This window comes from Trachypithecus francoisi, unplaced genomic scaffold, assembly GCF_009764315.1.
Source record: "Trachypithecus francoisi isolate TF-2019V2 unplaced genomic scaffold, Tfra_2.0 Lachesis_group7, whole genome shotgun sequence".
Lineage (NCBI taxonomy): Eukaryota > Metazoa > Chordata > Mammalia > Primates > Cercopithecidae > Trachypithecus > Trachypithecus francoisi.
In genome coordinates, this window is record NW_022681472.1 from 58,059,056 (window position 1) to 58,079,251 (window position 20,196).

Sequence of the window (20,196 nt, forward strand, 5' to 3'; positions counted from 1 at the left end):
TAGTCCTTTACCACCATGATAGCCCTTCTAGAACAACTTTTTTTTTTTTTTTGAAACAGAGTCTCACTCGAGTGCAGTGACGTGATCTCGGCTTACTGCAACTTCTGCCTCCCAGGTTCAAGCAATTCTCCTGCCTCAGCCTCCCAAGTAGCTGGAATTACAGGTGTGCACTGCCATGCCCGGCTAATTTTTTTGTATTTTTAGTAGAGATGGGGTTTCACCATGTTGGCCAGGCTGGTCTCAAACTCCTGACCTCATGTGATCCTCCAGCCTCAGCCTCCCAAAGTGCTGGGATTACAGGCGTGAGCCACCACACCCAGCAGAACAACAATTTTCTAAATGGTTACATATAAATGTATTTTTACACAATACATATAAAACTATTATCATATATTTATATACCTACGGCTATGGGTAGCACAGGAAAGTGTCTTGGATGTGTGGACACATCCCTGTTCTCATCCTTATCCTGCACTGTGCCCTGATCCTCTAGGGTCCTGCACTGAACCTTCAGGGCTGGTTAATTTCATACACCAGGGCTGACATGCCAGCCTCTAAGACTTCTCTCTTTGTCTGCAACTGCTAGAAGCTTAGCCTCCTCTTCCATTGCAGTCTATAGCTCTAGCTATTTCTGCAGCTCCTTGTTCTTGTAGGGGAGGTGTCCTGTGTGTAATGCATGCACTCTGCAAAAAAATGCAGAGGCCATGGAATTAGGAGAGTTTCTATAGACCATTCTGTCTTTCGGTATATAGACAACAGCTGAGTCCAACCCACAAGCCTTCTCTCATTACTCAAACCACTGTCCTATGACGCTTCCTGTGTCAAGTGGGCCCACCCCTTCTGAGGTTGGAAAGAAAATTCACCTGAGGCTGGAGCATTTTGATTTTTCTACTGCTTTGTCCCCGTCTGTGAAAACCACACAAGTTCAGTTCACAGACTTTGTCCCTTTCCACGTAAGTACTATTTAATCATTCTGAACTGCTGATGTATGCTTTCCAGCCCTTTAAAAAAAAAACTGATTTTACTAAAGAACGATGATATAAATCAACTTTCAAAGAAATTTTTATTTTAGAAAATTATTTATCCACAGCCTAAATATATGTGTGTATAGAAGTGTGTGTATATATATATATATGTATACACTCACACACACACACACAGAAATATTCTTCAAATCTGTTCCACAAATTGCATTATGAATAAGAGGCACACAAGAGTCCTAAAAAGGAACAAAAGTTGGATTTCTTAAGGAAAAAAGTAAGAATCTTTAACAATGGCCCTGGTACATTTTGTTTTGCATTCTTTTCTAAAAGGCAATAATCAAGGAATTAAATCTATACTCCCCAAGGCCTTTCTCCCACCCTTCCGGTAAAATCAAGGTATGAACTTTTTAGGACAATTGCTACTCTAAAAATCAGAGAACCAAAGTATTCTTACAGCTACAGAAGAGGGTAAGGAAAGAAGGGCTGAGCTCATTCAGCACACTCCAAAGTCCCAAGCAAAAGGACATTCTCATGTGGGAATAAGCCACTTTTTGACTTTAGAGACGGTCCCTTGAGTTACAAGCTGATTTTGTCCTAAGTTTCTTTCTCACCTAAAATGTTTAGAATTTAGAATGTATTCTCATCTAACAGCAACATTGTAAGTACTGATTTATGTCACCCTAAAGAAAGCGTTCCTGAGAAGTCACATAGTTTTGTCTTGAGGGCCCAGCCACAACTGGTGTCCTTTTTTTATGGAAATGCATTTAGAGTTCCAAATAAGACATAGCGTCTCAGTGCCTCTGACCCTACAGGACTGTCACCAATGCCAAGACACCAGTGGTGGCCAAGGCCTGCGTCCTTCCCCTCACCCCACCCACGCTGACCTGCAGAGGGAAATCTCAACAGGCAAGAGTAGGGGCAGGAGAGGCTCTTCCTGCCCCTGCTCCTGGTCCCCACTTGACCGCCAGCAGAGAAGGCAAAAAGCAGGAACTAGAGGCCAGCAAGGTACAGGATGGGGGAGGGAAAGAGACTTGGCTGAGACTTGGGCAGGCGAGCTCCCCCGCCTCAGCTGGGGACTGCCTGTGCTCTTAGCTTTCATTTCCACTGTGGGTTGCTAAGTGCTATACATAATGCAAAAGTAAATAGTTACACAGTGCAGTTTGGCATACACAAAAACACACATCAATCAACCAATGGGGGAAAAATACTCTCAAAGTTTCTAGGTTTATTTTTAGATCCTGGTTGACCAATCGAGTAACCTAAATGCCCAAAGGAAGAGAAGTTGGAGCCGAAAAGTGTAGTTATTTAGAGACAGAGGACACTGACACCGAAGATCTCTAAGACCATCTGAGCTTATAAAATATGCATCAGTCAAGTCCTTGGGTGTTTTAAATGCCTCATAGTAGTTCTCTGAATAGGAAACAGCCTGCAATGCACTCGTGAGACTTGCTGGACAGAAAACATCCTCCGTCATTGCAATCAAGGCAGCAGAGTAGATGCAACACAAAATATTGATATCCTTTTGTAAAGGTCTAAGGACAACAGCAGGAGCCACAACAATACTAAAGTAGTAAATTCTTCAAGGAGAGGAAAAGTGTTTTTTTCACCTTGTATTTCCCACATCTGGCATAGTGCCGTGGACAGAGCAGGTTCCCAATAAATGTTTGTTCAATAGGAATAATAATAATAATGATCCTGGAAGAGCCGTCAGTTCTAGGCAGCCTTTTTGAGATTCTCCTCATAGTGGTCAAAATAGCCAACTAAGATTAAAGTTTCAAACACAAATGTATCACTAAGAAAGGGAACCAGAAGGACAACCACAAAAACAGACAGAAGTATATAAAATAATGAACTATTGGATTGGAAAGCAGGAACAACCATGCGTGAATCATGGAGATTAGCTCAGCCTCATCCCCTGTAAAATGAGATCGTATCTGTGGCCCTCCTACATCACAGCAATGCAGGAGCAATGAATGTGAAATCGTTAGCAGAAGCACGCTGAGCTTCTCAGACCTCACACTCCCATGGCATCCTGATATTCAAGTTCAAGGCAAAGATGTGGGGCCTGAGAAATCAGGTTATTCTCAGTGTAACCACCTAATTCCAGGTAAATGCAAATTCTTCCCTGCCTTAGAAAAATACTCTCCTGATTATGGTACCACTAGTTTATAGCTGAAAAAAAAAATGGACACATAAAAGGGATAACTTACCTTATGGAAATGAAAGGATTTTTTTTTTTTTTTTCTAAGCCTCATTCTATAAAGGGTGATGGGACAATTCATTAGTAAGTTAAAGGAGAAAAGCAATCAGTTTGGCCCCTTATTTCCTCCTCATCCTACACAAAAATAAATTATAGTTGCATTAAATAATGATTTTTTTGAAGGTTAAGAATGTTTTAAAACCAGCAGATAGCAGAGTAGCAAACCCCGTAAAAGCACAGAGCAGGCTGTCCTGTCAGTGGAAGAAATCGCAGGGAAACATTTGCCCACTCTCCAATGTCAAACTATGTCAAATGGGCAAGTGATATACTAATATTTGGGGAAATATTTGTACCAAATGTGCCAAAGATATTTTATTATGATAAAGATCTTATGTCCACAATATATATTTTAAGCAAAAAATAAAGCAAGTTACAGAATAATATGTATACTATGACTGAGAATATCAAGCCCCCTTTGTATCTTTAAAATGAAGTGTATTTGTGTGCACGCACAAGGAGAAAGATAGAGAAACACCCAGGCCTTTAGCACTGGCTCCCTGGGAGAAGAAATGAGCCATCAGAGCTTTTACTTTGGGGATCTTTGTCCTGAATTGTTTCTCTTGTTATCGCAACCATATATTACTTTTAAAATTTGAAGGAATTTTTTTTTTATTTTAACTGATATGAAAAACATTGAAGGGTAAAGAACATGTGACTGAAAATTAGGAAGAGAAGAAATGCAACGAGTACATAATAATATAAAAAAGAAATGTTCAACCTCACTAGTCATCAAAGCAATGCAAATTAAAAGAAAGTATTTTGGATTGCCTAGGACAGTCCCTATTTCTGCCTGTCATTTTGCTGTAATTATTAGAAAGCACCCCACTTTCACTCTCACAACTGTCCTGATGTGAACAATAAATTATATGGTCATCCTAGATGTAGCCACAAAATATTTCTTGGCCAGTTATGATGTGCTACCTACTAGGTTGGGCACTTAGATTAGTTAGTGAAAGTATTCTGAAGTGATAATGGTCAAGGCATTGGTAAAGGAAGATGAAATCGACACAATCACACAACATGAATTGCTCTAACCCATTTGGAAAAGTAACTTGGCTTTTGCTAAAAATGTGTTAAGAGTTTTTAAATGTTCAAACCTTCAATCTATTAAATTCACTAAAACTATATCCTAAGATATAATGTTAAATGGAGAAAAATGTTATTGTACAAAAATAATAATAGCAAAAAATGTATACAAAATGTTGACCAAATGTACAAAAATTGAATGACTAAGTAAACTGAGGTATAATCCATTCAGTGAAATATTATATATGCAATAAAGCATTGTCTACAAAGATTGCAGAATAAAACATAAAATGTTTGGGACATATGGTTAAATGAAAAAAATAATTTTAAAAAATAGATAAATATAAATATGACTCTGTAACTAAAAAAAAATCTCTATATTAAGTAATGATAATAAATACTCCAGGATGCCTTTGAATATTTGGAATAAGAGTGATTCTTTCTTCTTTCTAATTTTCTATATTGTGCATATTTTATTTTATTTTATTTTATAATGCCTTACTTTTATAATTGTGGGGGCAATGATACAGAGGGAACAACACCAAAGGTCCGGGGAACATATACTTTAAATGTCTTCCTGTTGCTTTCCCAAGAAACTTCAGACACTAGAATGGACTTCTAGTTCTCATTGCTTGTCCTTTGGCCTGGCATGGAAATGGTCATCATGTCTTCCAAAGGGTGAGGTGGTAGGAACTCAACGTCACCGACTTCCCACATCCCCAGCCTCCACTTACAACAACTGAGAAAATTTAGATTATATGTCTAAAGAGACGTGTGTGTGTGTGTGTGTGTGTGTGTATGCACATGTGTGTCTGAGTGTTGCTTCCTCTCTCCTTCCCCTATCCTCAAGGGCAGCAAGACAAACTCCAGAGCAATGGTGCAGCAATCCGCCTTTAAAAATACAATAACAATGCAAAAGAGTGAGAGCCAAAGGAACCCCAGCCAGAGCAACACCCCAATATTAAACAGTTTTAAATAACACATTAAAGTCCATCTCTCCTCTCAGACTTGCCATATAATCCAAATTACTCATCTCAGATCTCTAACTGCAGTAATCAAGGCCCTATCTCAAATATTAGAATTAGACTAAATATCTCCCCTTCAAGCACATGCAACAGTCAAATAAATGTTCAAAATCTCTTACAGAACACTACAGTTACATACCACACATAAATGATACATACATCTTCACAAAAGCGTTACATAAAAATAGGGGAAGAAAAGACCCCAAATATTAATTCTGGCTGCTTTTGAACATTTGAATTATGGTTGATAACACAACAGTTATGTTCCTAAAACTGCTGGGGTAAATTAGAAACTTTTAATTTCAATATTACTATAAATACACCCAAGGATGTTCACCACTGAAAGAAATTCTCTGAAATGTTTATAAAAACAAAAACATTTTAGTAAAGAAAATCATGATCTCCCTAATTTATCTCTTTAGGAAATTCAAATATTTGTGATATCTCGCATGAGATTATTTTCTGAACGGCAGGGTGCACCTGTACCTTTGATATTAAGAACAGCAGCATCAGCACTTCTATCCGTGAGATGCTGCATCTTCTCCTTGCATGTGTTATTCTACTTAACCCTCTCAACCTTCACAGCAACCCCATAAGGCAGGTACTATTATTGCTTCCATTGTCACCTGAAGATTCAAGCTCCAGGGGCCTCACAGCTAATAAGTGGCAATACTAAGACCAAAACCAGATTAATCTAGCTCCAGAAGGGATGTAGTTTTTCCACCAGAGAACTACAGATTGCCTCCACATTATTTTTTTATAACAAAAATATCCCTTGCCTAAGCTTGTTTTAGACAAACTGTGATAAAAACAACAGTTATCAACTAACCAAACAAATAGGCTATCAATACACATTTAGCTATTGTAAATGAAGAAGATACTGAGTGACTACATCAGGTTTCAAAAAAGTTATCCAGTCCCCAAATTAGAGCTTCAGGAAGGAAGCTGCTATAGTTTAAATATGGTTGTTTGTCTCCACCAAATCTGATGTGGAAACGGGATCCCCATTGTTGGAGGTGGTACCTAATGGAAGGTGCTTGGGTTGTAGGGGTGGGTATGTCATGAATAGATTAATGCCCTCCCTGGGTGGAGGAGGGAGGGAAGTGAGTTCTCACTCTATGAGTTAGTGGAGAGCTGATTAAGAGCCTGACACCTCCCCCTCCCCTTCCTTCCTTTCTGGCCATGTCATCTCTGCACCTGCCAGCTCCTCTTCACTTTCCATCATGAATGGAAGCAGCCTGAGGCTCTCACCAGATGCCCAATCTTGAATTTTTACAGACATCAGAATTATGAGCCAAATAAACCTTTTTTCTTTATAAATTCCCCAGTCTTGCTTATTCCATTATAGCAATGCAAAATGGACTAAGACAGAAGCTATGCATGCCCTTCAGACAATGGAAACAGAAAAAAATAAACCAATTAAGTGGTCTGGGGAGGAAAAAGAAAGGTATAGACAGGCCTAAAAATAGTTTCCACCTTATCTCTGTTTCAATAATAGCAGTTTAGCACATATTCTCTTGGAAATGTCACCCAGGCAACCAGAAATACAAAGACAAAGATGTTCCAAAAAACACATGTATGTAAATCTATTTTTGCCATCTTTTGAGCATAAATGATCACTATTGCAAGAAAGACAATAATTAGGGGATTAACTGTTTTAAAAGTAGACACAGAAAAAAGTTTACCCTCGTGTAAAGTAGGGTAACAAAGTATAAAGGTAGGTCTCTATCTGGTAAGAGGCCTTGACCCATTGCCTCAAATTCAGGCCAACAATCTATTAGGAATATTAAACATATTTTTCCCTATGTTTTTCAAATCTCATGTTTTTATCTCATAAACCAAAGGCAGACGAATACAAAATACGGTAGGCTGGCAAATTTTAAAAACGTATTTTGAAAACTGCTTAAAAATAACTGCTTTAAAAACCACTTAAGTAGAGTAACTGTGTTTCTTTACCTGGATTGTCTAGGACAGTCCCCATTTGTGCCTGCTGTTTTGCTGTAATTACTCGAAAGCCCTCCCCTTTCACTCTCAAAAATGTCCCGATGTGAACAATAAATTATGTAGTCGTCTTATATTTAGCCAAGAAATATTTCTTGGCCAGTTATGATGTGCTACCTACTGGGTTGGGCATTTAGATTTGTTTTTTAAAAGGTATATAAGACAATAACAATTTCAGGACAATCTAATTGAAAAGATAGAAATAACACCCGAACAACCGTGAATCAATGAAAACTTGATAATCATTGGTGCAGTCTAGGCCGTCAGTGCCTGAGTTCAGATCTGAGAAAAGTAGCGAGTGTATCCCCTAGAGGGGGTCACTCCATGGAACTAAAGCTAAAAGCAACGATGCTTCTTGAGCACTTCCTGTGTGCCCGGCACTATGATAAGCACGATGCCCGTGTGATCTCGCTTCATGCTCGAAACAGCCCTGTAAGTGAAGGGCTGTCATTCACTCATCTTATGGATGAGATGACTTCCCCAAAGTCAGGCCAGAGAATTCAAATGTCTAGCTCTCAAGCATATGTTCCCCACCACTGTAGATGTGGATGTGCTGCCTTCTGATCGCCCGTCTCTACCAGGAGCCAGCCCGGCAGAGTCACCTGTTATCACAGCCATCAGCTTCTCTCTTTCCACCCTGCAGCAGAGTAAGGTGTGGCCAAACTCTGGCCAAGGGTTACCAAATCAGGTAAAGCCCAACCAGAAAACTGAAGAGGCTGCTCTTGAATCCTACAGAGGAGTCCTATTGAAGAGGCTATTGAGAAGAAAGTCACACAGGGGTTCAGGAAAGCAATGAAGGGTAATGCCGGACTCTAAGGCTAGTAATAGCAGGAAGCCATGACCACCGTAGACCTGAAGGCATAAGGGGAGGAAGTGGCTGAAGGAACCTAAAGAGGGTGGTGATATGGAGAGGACAGCTGACAGGCGCTGTGGTCTTTAGCACACACACACCAAGCTGCAGGTTGCTACCCAGTGGAGGGATAGGTGAATAAATACCCTACCTCACTCTCCTCCCATCCTCCCATCTCCTGCTGATTTCTGGCCAAATTATACCAGAAGTCAGAAGACAAGATGGCCATTGACACCAGTGGTAAAGATCTCCTCTTGGGGCACAGAGCCAGGTAGAGAAGGGAGCCAGGGACATGGAAGGACCAACAGGAGATATCCAGGCTGCTTACTGCCCTTGCCCTACAGAAGAGCTGTGCACCAACCAAGGCAGAGGAAACTGGCCTGGTCACTCTTTGGGAATTAAGGTGCCAGGTAGGCAAAAGGATACCATCCTCAGCATATATATAAAGCCAGGGCCAGTTTCATGGGCATGTGACCTGTGCCATCACACAGGCCCCATGCTCAGCAGAGCCCCACGCTGCCATTAATCCTCCACTAGCACTATCTTGAAATTCTTAATTTTTTTAAACAAAGTTCCCACATTTTGATTTTGCTCTGAGCCCCACAAACTATGTAGCTGGTCCCCTGCAGGGCAAACCTTTTCTTCAGGTAGGGAGACTAAATTCTGTACGTATCACAGTATTCCAATACACTGTTCAAAACAAAAGGATCCAAAGTTAATATTAACCAGAGTAACAATGATACAGTAGGTTAGGTAACATGAAGGGGCATTTTTACCTTTTTTTCTTTCCTTCCTCTCTTTTGAAGTCAAACTGTAAAGCAGCTGAGAAACCAAAATTAGCTGCCCCCTAGAGAGAAACAGACCTTAATTACAACTGCCTCTCCATAGCACAGACTGAATGGATTTTGGCTCTTCCCCAGTTAATGCGATCAATGCAGACAATAAAACAGAATACTTGATGCCCTGGAGAGGACTTTTCTGATACACCTCATTTGTTGGGCTACAGTCACCGAATTCTTCAGGCCATTGCCAAAGCTACTCTTTACCTTGCCTTATGTGCCCGATGTACACAGGCCCTACTTTGGGGCTCACTGTTGAAAATACATAAGTAAAAGACCCGCCGATGGGCCAATGGCATTCACAAACAATATTTGTAGTGGATGCTTCCTGAAGCATGGGCTTAGAAATGAGTCTCTACTGCTTCTGCTTCCCTTTCCTGAAAGGCTCCAGCATCCTTAGCCTTCCTCTGAGGAATTATATTTCTGAAAGAATCTGGGAAAGCCCCAGGTGAGAAGCCTGAACAGGACCAGTGGCAGCTCTTTTTCCCATTCATTTCCTTCAATGCCATCCAGCAAAACGAAGCCCAGAAACCGTTTAGCTGAGACAGGGATCAAAATGACTTTTGACAGCCTCTTTCACTCACTCCTTTATTTCAGAAGTAAAGGATGGTAGATTTTAAGTGTTTGTTTATTTTGTTGTTTAAAGTTACAATAAAATTTCAAATGATCAAATCAAAAGCATTTAGAAAACCTCTACTGTGTCTAGGAATCTAGAATCCAGGCAGTAAATCAAAGCTAGGGGCACCGTCATAGAGTCAGAGAATCAATAGTTGCCGTGTATACTAACTACTGAGTTCTGTCATGGGGTGAATAGTGGCAACCCCCAAAAAGAGGTATGTCCAAGTGTCCGAGACTTTTTTTTATTTTTTTTGTGGGGTGTTGTTGTTGTTTTGAGATAAGGTCTCGCTCTGTCACGCAGGCTGGAGTGCAGTGGTGTCAGCATGGCTCCCTGCTGCCTCCACCTCCTGGGCCCAAGAGATTCTCCTACCTCAGCCTCCTGAGTAGCTGGAACCACAGGTACATGCCAAGAGACCTAATTTTTTTTTCTTTTCTTTTTTTTTTTTTTTTTTTTTGTAGAGATGGGGTCTCACCTTGCTAGCCAGGCTGGTCTCAAATTTCTGGACTCAAGCAATCCTCCTGCCTCAGCCTCCCACAGTGCTGGGATTACAGACATGAGCCACCAGGCCTGGCCATAACCAAGCTTTAACCCCTGGAACCAGTGAATACAAACTTATTTGAAAAAAGGGTCTTTGCAGATGTAATAAAGGATCTTGAAATAAAATCATTCTGGATCACACAGGTGGGTTCTAAATCCAGTGACAAATATCTTTATAAAAGATGCGCAGAGGAGAGACACACAGAGAAGAGCAGGAAGCAATGCGACATGGAGCACAGCTCAAATGATGCAACCTTATGCCCAAGCATGCTGCAGCTACCAGAAGCTAAAAGAGGCAAAGGATGAAGCCTCCCCTAGAACCCCTGGAGGAAGCATGGCATCCTGGCCTCAGACTTCTAGCCTCCAGAGCTGTGAGAGAATAAATATCTGTTGCCACCATTTTGTGGTCATTTGTTTCAGCGGCCACAGGAAACAAATATAAGTTCACAGCCCCATCTCTCACCTATGGCCTCAGCTTCACAATCTCCAGCCAGGGACTATATGAAGCCTTCCAAAGGAGCCCATTCTGTGTTCACGGCGGGCCTAGTTCCGGCCCCAGATGAGTCTAATCCCTTTCCCTCAGTGCAGTGCTTTCATGTATGTGAAGAAAAGAATATAAAAGTCCCACAGAGCGATTCCAGGCCAGAGAGTCCCAGCTACTGTCCTCAGCATCTGCCAGCTCATGAGAAATCCCCTTAACTTGTACCTGTCAGGGCAGCACAGAGGGAATAAGCCTCTCCCTTCTTTGAATAGTATTCTCTTATTGTAGTCCAAGGTCTCACTAATGTTTAAACAGCCAGGTGACACTGTCAACTCTGTTGGCACTTTCAACTCAAAAAACAAAAAAAACCAAAAAAACCCCACAACTTGCATCTTTTTCATGTGTAGCAAATGTGATTCAAGGACAGATTGTCACTCCCATAAAGTATATGGAAAATATTCTTTTTATCTAAATATAATAAATCAAGTATGAAATATGCCTGTTAAGTACATTATTTTTGTAAAAAGTGGGGGATCTGAGCAGGCACCTGCACCACCTATTGACAGCCAAGCCAAGCTTGTACACATCAGATTATTTCCAGAGTCAAAACACACAGGTTGAGGAAAACGTACCTTCCAGATCCAGCTGCATATACAGAAGAAATGTGCTGATTTCTGATTATTTATCAGTCTTCAGATTTCAGCTCCATAAACCTGCACTAGCTCCCAATGTTGGTAAATCACTCAACCTGTCAATTCCTCGGTTCAGTTACCTGTAAATTGGGGATAACTAGAACACTATTTTGTGTTGGCTGCTATGGACTACAAGATAGTCCCATAACAACAGGCCTTCTTGAGGTCTGGCTCTGGCTACTTTGGCCAACTGGGTGGCACCGGCACCAGATCAGAGAATGGAAGAGAGTGGTTAGGGTCTTATTCACCCAGATGCCTCCCCACCAGGCCATGATGGGCAGTAGTCATATTCCTCAATGCGTGAAAGCTTCCATGCATTGCTGGCCACTTCTGGTGGGTTCCCTGATCTTACCCACACCTTTGTAAATAGTCCCTTCATTAACTTTCCTCAGTTACTCCCTTTTGAGCAGTTCATCTGCCCCCTTAAGGGACGTTGGAGGAGGAATCTTTCATAGGATTTATCAGAATTAATCAATACTTGAATCACCTTTAGGCATTTGCTATCATGAGTGCTATTATTAGCAACAGTAGTCTACTTCTCTGAGGAATCCTGGGCCATGAGATCTCTCAATGCTGTATTTATGTTTCCTCCCCAAGTTCAAAACCATTTACTAGAGATAGACATAATATTTTCAGTGGTACAGATGTGGGGAAAACTATTATGTTCTCTCATCTAAATAATTAAAGTAACTTCTCTTCTCCCCACCCCCTCCCTCTCTAATGTCCAAACCTTCTGATCATGCCATTATCACAGGCAACACATATCCAATGGTTTCCCTAGAATGAAGTTTAAACTCTGCCACTATTTCTCACAATTCTATTCCAACCTACCTTCAAGAATGTGTTCAACATTTCACACCTAGTAGTATGGCTATTATATTAAAAGAAAACACAGAAAATAACAAGTGTTGATGGAATTCTTGTGCGTTGCTTGTGGGTATGTTAAATGGTACCACCAAGGAAAACAACGGATGTTCCTCCAAAACTTAAACACAGAATTGCCATATAACTCAGCAATTCCATTTCTGGGCATATACCCAGAAGAACTGAAAACAGGGAATTGAACATATCACCGTACACCCATATTCACAGCAGTGTTTTCACAATAGCCAAAAGATGGAAGCAATCCAAATGTCCATCAACAGATACATGGATAAACAAAGTGTGGTACATATGTACAATGGAACATTATTCACCCTAAAAAGGAAAGCAATTCTGCCCATCTTACAACTTGGATGACCTCTGGTGACATTATGATAAGTGAAGTAGGCCAGTCACAAAAAAGACAAATACCATTTATATGAAGTACCTAGAGTAGTCAATTCATAGAGACAGAAAGTAGAATAGTGGTTGCCAGAGGTTGAAAGGTAGGAGGACATAGGAAGTTAGTATTTAATGGAAACAGACTTTCAGCTGGGCAGGATGAGGAAGTTCTGGAGATGGATGGTAATGATGGTTGTACAATAATGTGAATGTACTTAATGCCACTGAACTGTACACTTAAGAATGGTTAACATAGTAAATTTTATGTTGTGTATATTTAACCACAGTTTTTTAAAAGGTGGTATTCAAGAAATAGTCATTGCTTGCCTACGGCACAAAGCACTGTACTAGGGCTGCCTCAGGAAACAAAAATGCAAGACTACCATCCCAAGGAAGGGGAATCACCTCCTGCACATTCCCCCACCTGCTCCAGATTCTAGGCAATCCCTTCCCTAATTATGTCTTGCACTTTCACCTTAGAATATAAACTCCTAAAGACAGGGGACTGGATCTTATTCAGCCTATATCTCTACAACCTAACAGAATGCTGAGCATGTAGAAACTGCTCAAGAATATTAATCAAATAGTTGAGTAAAAACCCAGGCAGAGATGCCATGTCATTTTTCTCATGTATTCTAGCCAGTCAGAACTTAAAATTTCTTGAAGTTATATAGCTATATTTGCAGGAATAGAGAGGTTAGAGCTTCACATAAGCTCACTAAACTCACTTTAAATATTCTGCTCACAAGTAATTCTACTAAGTGCATAAAGTGTGGATATCAGATGAGAACTCCACTACTTACTGACCATGTGACCTTGAGCAAATTATTGCGTGCTGCTAAGGCTGTTTCTCTTATCTACGAAGAGGGAATGCTAACAGTCCTATAGAGAACATCTGCTGCTTTGCAATCCAAAATCCAGGGGCTCATCTCTTTGTGAGAGTATAACAATTTTCTGCTGGAGAAACACCCCTGCTCCCATTTCTCTGCCTATCTCTATGGATGAAACGTGTGACATGTAACCAAGCCCAAGCCTAGTAACATGTGGCACCCTGGTCACAGGAAGAGACACAGGACCCAATCAGTGCTGACAAGCCAAAGTAAGTCATTGTGAGCAATGCTGAGATGAAGACTTCCACTTTCTGGCTGTATTTAAAGCCCAGACTATGTAAGGTCTGGAGCTCTTCCAGCCATCCTACAATGAGATGGGGCCTCAGTGAGATGGTACTAAAAATGGTGCCAACTCCATGAAAGCAAACTGAGAAAAATAGAGAAATGAGGTCCTGCTAACAATGTTTGAGGTCTGAATCAGGCCATACTTGAAATATCTTCCCCTGGACTGAGGAGTTATCAGAGCCAAAATAACATTCCTTTTTTGCTAAAACAGTTTGAATGTTGGGGTTCCTGACACAACAGAATTGAGTCCTAAGTAAAATATCTTCTGAAAAATTATCATAAAGATTAAATGAGGTATCCCATGTAAACCAGGGCTACATAGTACACACTCAATAAATGGCAATATCAACGTTAAGTGCAGTGATTATTCATTGTTGTGGTAGAAAGCTCCTGCCTTCTAAGGACTTTCAACTCATGTGCTCTATCCCTGATTTCTGTCTTCATTATCCACAAATGATATTATCTAGGCTAGGAATGGTGAAGACTATTTCCTAATCCCATTCCCTAGCAGACAGACATCACTAGCTGACCACAGCACCCTTTCTTGCTGAGCCCGGACCCAGCCTTGGATTCCTATTGGACCCAGCTTTCCAGGCAGCCACTACCAACCAGATGACATGCAAAATGAAACCAATGTGTCTCAGCTTCACTGCAATAGTTGGCAAAGTGTTTCTATGAAGAACTAAGTAGTAAGTATTTTAGACATGGTCTCTATCACATGTTCTTCTCTGTGTTTTGTTGTATTTTGTTTTCGTTTACAACCCTTTAAAAAATATAAAGCTCATTCTTCGCTCTCTTGCTTGTACAAAAATCCCGGCTCTAGAGCTTTAAAACCAGACTCTGGGGCTGCCTCAGGGAAGCAGCAGCTCTTACCTTCCTGTGCAACTTCCTGGGACCCCAGGAGTTGGAGAGCTTAGAGTGGGTGCCTGAGTCAGAAAAGCACCCTCTGAACATACTGAATAGTCCGAAAAGTAACAGAATAGCTTTGATGACTGGAGGTTTCCTGTTATCATACCAATACCAGGTGATCTGAAATTCACACTCTGAGGGATGCTGTAATTCAAGGAAAAGCTGTAAAACCCATGTGTGTTATGAACTTCACCTCTGCCTCCAGAACCAATTCACCGCACAACCCTTTAAAAAAAATTGGACCTCCATCCCCTACAGCCACGTCTGAGATGCCTGACCTTTTTATGAGGGAAGCAAGGAAAGAGAAGGGTTCAGATCATTATGTTTCTTCATTGTTAGTCTGCCCCTCACCATTAAAAGGACACACCTCGAGGGCAAGGATCAGATCAGTTTCAAGACACTATGCCACATTTCTTTTGACCAACTCTTGATTCCTTAGTATTTCCCAAGGTTTTTTGTTGTAGAGTGTTAGCTATAAAGCTTGGTTTGGTCCTCCTCTCTCTTATTCTCTGTGCTTGATTCTGGCTTTAGTGAAAAGGACTGGATTGTGTTTGACTGGTGTTTGTTTATTCATTCAACAAACATGTACTACAATCAGAATCCATCTCTTAAGGCACTTGCAGGTAGGAAGACAGATACATAGATAATGGTGCAGAATGATGCAAGGGCTATATCCAGGGTAGCATGGCAGCATGAAGCAGAGGCACCTCTGGGAGAGGGAGTGCCATGCAGCCTGCTGGAAGGCAGTGTGGCAGCAGCTGAGCTGCAAAGAATGCATGGGAGTTGACCAGACAAGGAAGGTTGGGGAGATGATAGACGCTGAGACTCAGTGGCATGGGCAGAGGCTACACGGGGTAGGCGGGAGGCTTGGGAGATGAAGTTAATGAGGAAAGAAGGGTGGGACCGGGAAAGTGCCTGGAGTCTGAATTCTATCCTGAAAACCACAGAAAACCTCTAAAGGAAATGAAGCAGAATGACTGGCTTAGATTTTTGTTTTCAAAATGAGTGTCCACAGTTTGGAGAATGGACTGGAGTAAGATGGTCCTGATTGGGAGCAACAAGCTCAAAAGCAATTGGAACAATTCAAGCAAGAAGTGCTGAGAATATGAACTAAGTCAGTGATAGCAGGAACTGAGAGAAGAGGGCATATAGCAACAACAACAAAAATAATAAGAGCTCACATTTATGCAGCACTTACAATAAGGCATGATGCTTAGTGTTTTCTGGGTATTAACTCATTTTATCTTCACAGTAACCCTGAGATAGTTTTGTTATCTATTATCAACCTCATGCCTCAGATCAGAAAACGCAGTAGAGGTTAAGTAAGGACCCCAAGATCCAGGAGCTATTGGTGAATGAGCCACAGCTTAAATCCGGCTGTCTGGCTGCAGAGCCCACACTCCTAATGTCCATATTGGCAACTCTCCTAGTACAGTTACAGACAGAGGGTCTTAAGGACTGGACACTGAATGGTTGAGACGGGAGACTCCAAGGACAATTTCCAGACATCTGACTTGGGTAGGTAAACATGTGAATTTCAGTTTTTCGAGCCTCCTCCCCTGAAGCTCCTCCCCAGATCTGTCCTTGCCCCGCTAGGGCAAATACCCATACTCCCACCATCACACCACACCCCCTCTCCTTTGCAGTCTTTGCATCACGGCCTTTGGCCACAAAACACAGGGATCTCCCAATTGGAGTGAAAAACTTCACAGGCATTTCCAATCAGGTCTGAGAAACCCCTGACAGCAAACTCTGCTCTTGGTAATACAGTGGCTTAGGTTTATTATTTTCAAATCAGCCAGAACTGGGAAAACTTTGAGCGAGCTTGTGTGGTTTCCTTCTGAGAGAGTGAGACCTTGGCAGCCTACTTCTGTGTTTCACCGTAGCTGCCCCACGGAACAGAACATAGACCTTCTTGCGAGGCTAGCGTGTAAGCACAGAAGCACACACAGCCGCCTCGCCTGCAGCCTCCGACAGACCGGCAGGAAGAAACTAACCCTGGCAGGAGCTCTGCAGAGAGCCAAATGGCATTCTTTCTCCATGCACAAAAGTTAAAGCAAGCATCTGCAGCATTAGAAAAAAAAAAAAAAACTTGTGTATTTCCTGCGGACAGGGAGACCTCCTGCCCCTCCCAGGCTGATACAACCCACTTTGCACATCCTGCTTCTCTGGGAGCTAAAAATAAATCGGTATGCACTGAAAAACACTCAAACACATCTCCCCAGCACACACTTCCCGAGTCCTCGAGGGCAAGGGACACGAATCTTTCAGGTCTTGAGTCCGAAACGCAGACTGTTTCCTCGTCCAGGTTCAACCAGCGCCTTTCGGCCTCTCCCTCGACCACCCTCCCCAGACGCCCACGCCCCGCACCCGCCTCCTGCGGCCTTTCCGGGCAGACTCCGCAGGCCCGGGATCCAGCGGATGTCCCGGACCCCCGCCCCGGACTCCGGAGCGGGATGCTCCAGATGTCCCCGGGCCGCCAGGCTCACCAACGCCCCCTTCCGCCCAGCGCGCCCCTTCCCGCCCCATCCCGCCGGCCCCACGCGTCTCTGCGCGGCCCTCTGCAAAGTTGCTCTCTCCTTTTCCGCCGCCCACCCTCAGGGTCTGTGATTTTGTTTTGTTTTCCCTCAGAGGCATTGGGGGAATGACAGAGGAATTGACAGGGTGAACTGCACCCAGGAGGGAGCTGCTGGAACCAGGTTCCCAGGACCGAGCGCTCCTCGAACCCACCCCTGCGCCCGCGGCGCCCCGAACGCATGGGTCCCCACAGCAGCCGCTCCCGGCGCCGCCGCCCCCGGCACACCCGCCCCGGCTGCAACTCTGACTCCGCTCTGGCTCCCGAGAAGCGGAGGGAAGGCGCCGCGACTCACCGCCTCGGCCGCTCCCGACGTCTGTGTCGCTTCGAGCGAGGCGGCAGCAGCAGCGGCAGCGCCTTCCCTCCGCCCGCCTCCCCCTGGACAGCACCATCGCCAGCCGCGCCCCCCTCCCCAGCCTGGCTCGCCGCCTCCCTCCTCTTGGCCGCAGACCCCCTCTCCACTGCAGCCCCGCGGGCAGCCTCTCCGGGGTGGGCTTGACCGCGGGGATGCAAGGGGGCCAAGATGAGGCGCGGGATTTGCAGGTGCAGTGGACGCCCCCGCCTTGCCCTGGTACAGCCACCAGGCGTGTCCCCACTGTGCCCCATAGTCCTAGCTCACCGCCCAGGCCTCTAGCCAGCCTGCACTGCTACTTTCCGAAGGGTGCCATCTGTTTGCCTCCTTGGGTCACCGGAGGTCAGATTCAGCCTAGAGCACCTCCTTCGAAACGTCTATTTGAGTGGGCGTCTGGGGTCCCTACTCTCACGCAGTGAAGTTCAAGGGAGCCTTGGAAGGCAGTTGAAAAGCTTCTCCGGTGGTCTCCTCTGGACTCTTCATGCCCACAAGGTGGGAGGGGGCTGCTTTTTTCTAACCAGTGCTTTCTCTACCCGAAACCTTCTGTAAATTGTCTAGGAAAGGCTTAACAAAAAATCCGGAGGAAGACATCTAAGGGGCCCCTCTCCTGCCCTTCCTTCTTCCCCTCAAATTTTTCATCTCGTGTGGAGATAATGAGAAGCGAAATGTCTTGTCAATTCATTCACCCAATACTTATCGAGTGCCTGCTGGCTGCCAGCACCTGTTTCCTGTCTTGCTGTGTCGTCCACTCATGGCCTCTCAAAAAAGTCACAGTAACTAACTCCTTGTGCTTGTCAACCCCGGTGACATCTCCAGAACCCGCAGAATGTCTCAAGAGCAACTCAACTGCATCAATTTAAAAAGTTGGCGGTTACAAATAACAAGGCTGCAAAGGCACCGTGACCTGGCCTTCCTTGTTATAATGTTTGCAAAATCTTTTAACATGACTGGTTATAGAAAGGACAGTTCCATTGAGGTCCAGACAGCTGCCAACTCTGATTTAAACATCAAGTAAAAGGTTGATCTAATCAAAAGCACCCTTTCCTAGCTCTACTGGTTGCTTTCAATTGAAAGACAAAAATTATCTGAGAGGCCGTTAAACCATTATCAAATACTAAAACCTTTGCTTGCGTTGGGTTAGCAGGTTAGCCCAGCATTTCCAAGAGAAATTTCTCTTGGAAATGCTGGGCTAACCTGCTAACCCAACGCAAGCAAAAATTTGCATTGGAAAGTTGGATTTTTTGGTTTTTCGTTTTTTTCTTTTTTCTTAATACTAGGCCCCACCCCAAGAGAGTCTAATCTAATTGTTAAAAAAAATTTGGGGTTCAGGAATGTCCAGCTTTGTATGGGTATTTTTTTCACGTGGGCCCCAGGAGACTCTGATGTGCAGCCAGGGTTGGAAACCACCATGGGATTAGCCAATCATCAAGCAAGGCCTCAGGCAACAGGACCCAAAACCAGGCAGATTTGATGCAGTGAAAGGTCTGCACAGGTGTTGCAAACTCAAATGTCCCTAAGGGATAAAAGCAGGTGACAAAGAAGTAACTTAAATGGTTATACAGAGACAAACTGAGAATGGCACAATGGCCCTGAAAAAGGTGGCCTCATTTTTCTACATGGGAAAAGAAGGTCCAGTGTGGCCATCAAGTCGGGGTATTTTATTTTACTTTGGTTTGGTTCCCCCTACCCCCAGGAGAAGCCAGAAGTTCACATTTAATACGAACTCTTCTAATTGTAAAATATTAGTAACTTATTTTTTAAATATTTTATGTGCTCTATAAGCCAAGGCAAAAAGAATCTGTAGGCCACAAGTGGTCCCCTGGTCATCAGTTCATCACCTGCAGTCTGGACAGACTCTGTGCGTAGGCAGCAGTTACGAAGGTGCTTGGGGTGGTATACCTGAGAGAGAGGTGATGTTAAAGTCCACTTTATCTACTTTTCTTTATTGATGTGACTTTTCTTTAATGATCTGTACTATTAAAAAAAAAAAGAAAGAAACAGTTTTGCTGAGGTATAATTCACACATCATACTATTCACTCAAAGTATGCAATTTAATGTTTTTTGCATATGCACAGTTAGTTGTACAAACTATTACCATAACCAATTTGAGAACTGATTTTCATCACCCCATAAAGAAATCCCATACCTGTTAGCACTCACTCCCTTCTTCCCTCAACTTCCAGTGACCACTTACCTATCTTTTCTATATATAGATTTGCCAATTCTGGGCATTTTATATAAATGGAATAATACTATATGAGGACTTTGTGACTGGCTTCTTTCACTCAGCTTAATGTTATCAAGGCTCTCTCATGTTGTAGCATGCATCAGTACTTTGTTCCTCTTCATGAACAAATAAGAGGTCATTGTATAGCTCCATCATACTTTGATTATCCATTTATCAGTTGACAGACATTTAGGTTCACTTTTTTACGATTATGGATAATGCTACTGTGAACATTTGTGTTCAAGTTTTTCTGTGGATGTACATTTTCATTTCTCTTGGGTATATATATATATATACCTAGCAGTAAAATTGCCAGATCTCATGGTAACTCCACATGGAAAATTTTGAGAAATTGCCATACCTTTTCCCATACCAGCTGCA

General features: G+C 42.9%; 1 protein-coding gene across 3 annotated transcripts in view; it reads right to left on the reverse strand.

Annotated features, from left to right (window-relative positions):
• Nucleotides 1–17,629, reverse strand: part of NCALD (neurocalcin delta) — a 456,646-nt gene extending 439,017 nt beyond the window's left edge. For all 3 annotated transcript variants that reach the window (XR_004435463.1, XR_004435466.1, XM_033203378.1), the window contains exon 1: nucleotides 17,531–17,629. The gene's annotated coding sequence lies outside the window, so the exon portion shown is untranslated. The remainder of the gene's footprint in view (nucleotides 1–17,530) is intronic.
• Nucleotides 17,630–20,196: the final 2,567 nt, after the last annotated feature.